Here is a 6,709-nt window from a genome sequence, read left to right as displayed (position 1 = left end):
AAGTTGTGTGAAAGGAATTACTTGTAATTAAATGTCCTACAATCTAGTCTGTTTTCAGTTTATTCAAAAAAGGAGAGAAACATCTAAGAATTCATGTTCTGTAATTCATTCTGATCCTTCAGGTCTCAGTGTAACAACTTCTCCTCAGACATACCCTACCCTGTACCTGAAATAAATTCCCCAATTGTACTACTTCACTACATCTTACATCTTTTCCTTTATAAGAACTATCCTTATTTGTAATTAGTTATATAAAAGGAGTGACATTTTGATATGATTTCTTCTTTTGGTTATCTGAGTACCAGATATTTGCCAGAACTCGTCTGAGGTAGTCATGTATGGGAGATTTGATATTTTGTAACAAATGAAATAAAAAGAAAAAGATCAAGGTAATATTCAAGTTGGAATATGCAAATTAATAAAGAAGACATTTATCATTGTGAGGCAACTGTCCCAGCGCCCTTAATTTCCTACATTTATCATAGAAAGGACTAGTTGGGGGCTCAGCTCACAATGGGGAGAAGACCCCTTTTCCTCTCTGGTGGTGAGGCCATCTCTATTTACCTGGAGAGCATCTTGTAGGAGAAGTAAAGGAAGAACTTGTTCCTTCCCAGCTCTCAGGATTGAAGAAAGGGCAGCCAAAGAGTCAGAAGTGTGCTGAGAGCTTGCCCTCTACCTGTTTGTGCCTCTGAGAGAAAGCTGTCACTTATAGACACTGCCTCCAAGTAAATTTGACAGCCTGCCATAGCCAAGCAGAGTGAGGGTTTGACGTTTACTTCCATGGCTGTTTTTATTTTCTCTGTGGCATAGACATGGAACTGAAAGACAGCTGCCTCTCCTGGGGTCTGGTATGTTGGGGCAACATGCTTCTCCAGAGGAGGTCAGAGGACCAAATGGAGGAAGCAAAAACTCAGAACCCTGCAGCCTGTCAGAACTGAGGAAAGGCTGTGTCAGCAGGGGGAAGATGTTTTTCTGGATTGTTGAATTGGGCACAAAAATGGACTGTGAGTTCATCAGCCACAGACTTCAGTGTCACAACTCCATAGGGCACATAGCAGCCCGTAGAAGAGACCAGGGCAGACCTGCGAACTAGCACAAGACTAGGCATTCCCTACAGCCACCCTCATGGACAGGAGTCTGCCTAAATCATACATCCTTTCCCTCATTCCTCTGGATCCATCTTGGGGAGAGAATCAGGAGGAGAAGGAGATTATCTGGGAGACAAAATTTTATCCAGGAGAGGGCACTAAGTTAGTGGATCAGAATAAGCTTTAAATTACGTTGAACATTTGATTTTTTTCTCCCAATACTGTAGATGGGTGATGCAGGTGAAAAACCAGATGGGTTATAGACAAAATCAAGAAATTACACTGTCTTTTCACAATCACGTTGTAGATGAGGGAATTTCACTGTCCAACTACATATGTCTGTCTGTGTAAACCCCAGAAAAGTTCCATGTGAGGACTACTGTACTGTGTTTCCCACAGTGTCCCAGACCATCAAATGCCCCAGGAAGCATTCATTTATCTGGTAATGGATGAATAAATTGGTGAATAGTGAAAGAATTCGTAAGTTATTGAAGTTATGCTAGAGGACCATTACATGATATGATACATTCATCCAGATACTACTAGACAACATTGGTTTCTGAGAACATGGAAAAGATTGTGCTAACACTGTCTGCCTAACAGGGTGGTAGAAGTGGCTCAGGTCCCAGGCACAAGAAAGAAGCTACTGGTATTCTCAAAACCAGCGTGTTCTCATGGGACATTTTCTCACTCTGGGTGTTGCAGTCAGGACACAACACAGGAAAAAAAAATGCCATAGGAGTTGCTATGTGTAGCCGCTTTTTTTTTTTTTTTTTAATAATTCAATTTATTGGGATATATTCACATACCCTACAGTCATCCAAAGTGTACAATCAGTTGTTCTTAGTACTGTCATATAGTTGTGCATTCATCACCACAAACAATTTTTGAACATTTTCATTACTCCAGAAAAAAAAAAATAACGTAAGTAAGAGTAAAATAAAAGTAAAAAAGAACACCCAAACATCCCATCCCCCCATCCCTCCCTATTATTCATTTTCTTTTTGTCCCCATTTTTCTACTCATCTCTCTTTACACTGGATAAAGGGAACGTGAGCCACAAGGTTTTCACAATGACATGTTCACACCCTGTAAGCTATATAGTTATGCAATCATCTTCAAGAATTAAGGTTACTGGGTTGCAGTTCAACAGTTTCAGGTATTTCCTTCTAGCTATTCCAATATACTAAAAACTAAAAAGGAATATCTATCTAATTGATAAGAATAACCTCCAGAATTAGCTCTTGACTTATTTGAAATCTCTCAGATTTTGTTTCATTTTTCTTTATTTTGTTTTATTTCTCTTCCCCCTTTTGGTTAAGAAAGCTTTCTCATTTCCATGATGCTGGGTACAGGCTCATCCCTGGGAGTCATGTCCCACGTTGCCAGGGAGATTTACACTCCTGGGAATCATGTCCCACATATGGGGGATGGCAGTAAGTTTACCTGCCAAGTTGGCTTAAAGAGAGAGGCCACATCTGAGTAGCAAAAGAGGTTCTCTGGGGGAAGACTCTTAGGCAAAATTATAAGTAGGCTTAGACTCTTCTTTGCAGTAACAAGCTTCATAAGGGCAAGCTCCAAGATCGAGGGCTCGGCCTTCTAAATTGGTAGTCCCCAATGCTTGTGAGAATATCAGTAATTCTCCAGGTGGGGAAGTTTAATATTTCTACATTTTCCCCCAGTCCCTCAAGGGGGCTTTGCAAATACATTTTATTCTCTGCCCAAATTACTTGGAGATATATCAGGGCTTCATACTAACCTGTACAAACTAGATCTCACTCCCTATTCAAAGTTCCATATAATTATGGTATTTGAATAACGTGACCATACAAGTTAAATTACATAGTGTGCTACAGAAAATACAGATTTTGCACTGAATAAGCATCTCTTCCCTTGATCTCAAACAGAAGTTGAAATTTTAAAACACTGTCAATATCATCCTTTACACGTTAGTCTGATTTACCTTATTCCTACCCAAGTGCATTTCATTCACATCCATAATTGAAATCTGATCCCTTTTTCAGCCTCTTTAACATTTGCTGTATGGGGTAAAGCTGAAGTTCATAGCTGCTGAACTCTGGCTCTGAGTTTCAGGTGTCACGTAAGTTCCAGGGACTGACCGGGTTATACACAAAGAGCTCAGCATCACAGAATTTAGAAATAACAATTACAACTTGGAATAGATGTAACTGCTGTAAGAGCTTACAATCTAGGGACCTTTACAGTAAGCTTTCCCCTGAAAACCTATGCTCTCAGATTCAGTTCTCAGAATTTGCACATTATAGTTAGTCCATATTAGTGAGGCATTATAATGCTTGTCTTTACATTTCTGGTTTATTTTACTTAACATACTGTCCTCAGGGTCCATTCAACTAGTTGCATACCTCACAAATTCATTACTTCTTGTAGCCACTCAATATTCCATTGTATGTTATACACCACAGTTCACCATTCTGTTCATCAGTTGACGTACCCTTGGGTCACCTCCAACCATTGCAAATCCTGAATACTGCTGCCCTAAACACCAGTGTGCAAATGTCCATTCATTTCCCTGCTCTCAGTTCTTCCAAGTATATACCCAATAAAGGGTTTGTTTAGCAGCTTTTGTTCTTCCATATTATTATTTTTGAAGCATTAACTAAATGGCGAATTAACAAAATAATCTATTACATTCCTTCTGTCAGGAAAATGAACAAAGGGGCTAGCTGAGCATCTTCACAACTAATCTGGAAATCTTGTTATTTCAGGGAGATTTTTTTTAGTACCAATTCTTCAAAGAAATGTTCTTAGTGATTAATTCATGCTTTCTAAATTTAAAGCATGCCAATTAGACATCCATCAGGGGGAGAGGGGAAAACCTTCTAAGAAACTAGTGTCTTCAAATATAGTACACATAAATTAACTCTCAAAAAATCCCTTCTATAAATATATCATTCCGTCATGTATATATTGAGTGGGCCACATATGTTTTTGAATTTCATCATCTATTTTCCAAAATGTGTATGGAACATGTGTTAGCTCTAAATATGGATTTTCTTGATAAACATATGCTTATTATATGTATTATTATTAGAAAGTACTCATACAGAAATGTTGACATTTCTCCATGCCACGTGTTATAAGAAATACAGAAGGATGAAAATAGTCTTTATTTATCACGGAATCTACATTCTTCTGAGGAAGATAGACTCATACATATGCTGCAAGCTAGGAAAAATGAAATACTAAGATTGTTCAATATTATACAGGAATGAAAAATCATTGTGGCCTAAGTCTTTGGAGTTACTTCACGTAGAAAGTGAGACTCAAGCTGAGCTTTGAATGGCAGATTGCTTTGGATGAGGAAAGGAAAGAGGGACAGGCAATCTGGACTATAAACAATTGAAATGTAGATTAATTTTTTTTTAAGGACACAGAGTGTAGCATGTTTGTGAAGAAGCAGAGCACTAGAATCTGGAGATCTGGGTTGTCTTCCTGATTTGACAAACAGTACACTTTGCAGTGTCACAGAACCTCCCCACATGACCTCCCCAAGAACTAAAATAGAAAAACTGACCACAGAAACACTCCCCAGTGTACATGGCAAAAAAATAATTTCATATGAGTCTAGAATTGCCAATGGCATGCCCTGAAGCTGTTTAACAACCTTTGCAGCTAGAATTCTAGGTTTCTCAGGCAAAAAAAGAAAAAAAAAAAAAAAATCCGTATGGATCCTCTTTCCTTTTGTTGATAGCAAAATAGACACCCAATACCAATGTGGAGGTGCTTAATAATAAAATAAAAGCATTGATCTTATCACAATCCCAGTGCAGAGCAAAGCCATGTCACTCCCTGTAGACCATGGAGTTTGGAGGATTCTATGCAGTGGGATTGTGCTAGAGGCAAGATTTAATGATGCCTCTTTAATCTGAACGTACTTTGTTAATATTCAGAACCTTGAGTTACTAATAATATTTTGCATGTACATAGCACATCAAACTTCTCAAAATAATCACTTATGTTTTAACATTTGTTCTTCTGGGTAAATCATTATTCCCATTTGGCATGTGAAAATACTCAAAGACTACAAAGATGTCAAGTGATTTAACCGAGTTTAGACAGTGAATACTCATCGGAACCCAATCTGAAACCTACATCTACTCACTGTTGCTGTAGTTCTTTTCTCCCCATGGTGGCTGTGGTCCATTTAGGGTCTCTTCCAGATATTTTTCTTGCTCTTTCCATGACTGCCTTTGCAGATCTTGTTTGAGGAGTGTCTATCCATAAAGCAGAGCAGGTAGCATGCTGGTAAATGTTTAGTAACTGACTCTGGGAGGAAGAAGAAAGTAAAATATAAACTGTAAAGTCCTGATATGTATCATTTGCCAATTTCTATGGTGTAAATACTCCCATAATAACTGATTTCAAGCTAACAGTATGATTCATTAAACTCAGAGTTGGAAAGAGAGGCATGCAATGTGAGCCAGCTCCAGCTTTTTGTGTCTGTTAGTTTAGTGCCAGTTAAATTGATATTGTTGACCAGGACTAGAAAAAATGTACGTTTCCTCTCAGAGTTTCACTTTGGCAAAGCCTTGGTCTATACCATTTAGTTATTTTAAGAGTACTATAATATTTTGCTTCTCTTCTTCAGAAAGAAGCATATGAGTGATAAATCTCAGGGGCAGCTCCCCCCTACGTGGGATCAGACACCCAGGGGAGTGAATCTCCCTGGCAACGTGGAATATGACTCCCGGGGAGGAATGTAGACCTGGCATCGTGGGACGGAAAACATCTTCTTGACCAAAAGGGGGATGTGAAAGGAAATGAAATAAGCTTCAGTGGCAGAGAGATTCCAAAAGGAGCTGAGAGGTCACTCTGGTGGGCACTCTTATGCACACTTTAGACAACCCTTTTTAGGTTCTAAAGAATTGGGGTAGCTGGTGGTGGATACCTGAAACTATCAAACTACAACCCAGAACCCATGAATCTCGAAGACAGTTGTATAAAAATGTAGCTTATGAGGGGTGACAATGGGATTGGGAAAGCCATAAGGACCACACTCCACTTCGTCTAGTTTATGGATGGATGAGTAGAAAAATAGGGGAAGGAAACAAACAGACAAAGGTACCTAGTGTTCTTTTTTACTTCAATTGCTCTTTTTCACTCTAATTATTATTCTTGTTATTTTTGTGTGTGTGCTAATGAAGGTGTCAGGGATTGATTTGGGTGATGAATGTACCACTATGTAATGGTACTGTAAACAATCGAAAGTATGATTTGTTTTGTATGACTGCGTGGTATGTGAATATATCTCAATAAAATGAAGATTAAAAAAAAAAAATCTCAGGGGCAGATGGGACTGAAGGGTATGACTGAAAGGAAAGGGAGGATTCCTTCCTGTGAATGAGTAGCCTTATTTTCTTTCTCAAAGTTTTATAGAGTCTCCTCTTCAACCTACTTTTCCTGATTATATACCAAATCTACATCTCTAGTCATCTCTAGTCTAATTTCCTCTCCTGAGTTTCAGACATACGTATACACAAATATTTGGGAACATCTCCAACATGTTCAAAACTAAAGACAGTATTACCTGGTCTCAACTCGACAAAATCTTTTCTTTTCTCTATTCCCTAACTGACTAA

This window comes from Choloepus didactylus, chromosome 16, assembly GCF_015220235.1.
Source record: "Choloepus didactylus isolate mChoDid1 chromosome 16, mChoDid1.pri, whole genome shotgun sequence".
Taxonomy (NCBI): domain Eukaryota; kingdom Metazoa; phylum Chordata; class Mammalia; order Pilosa; family Megalonychidae; genus Choloepus; species Choloepus didactylus.
This window is presented reverse-complemented; position numbering follows the sequence as displayed.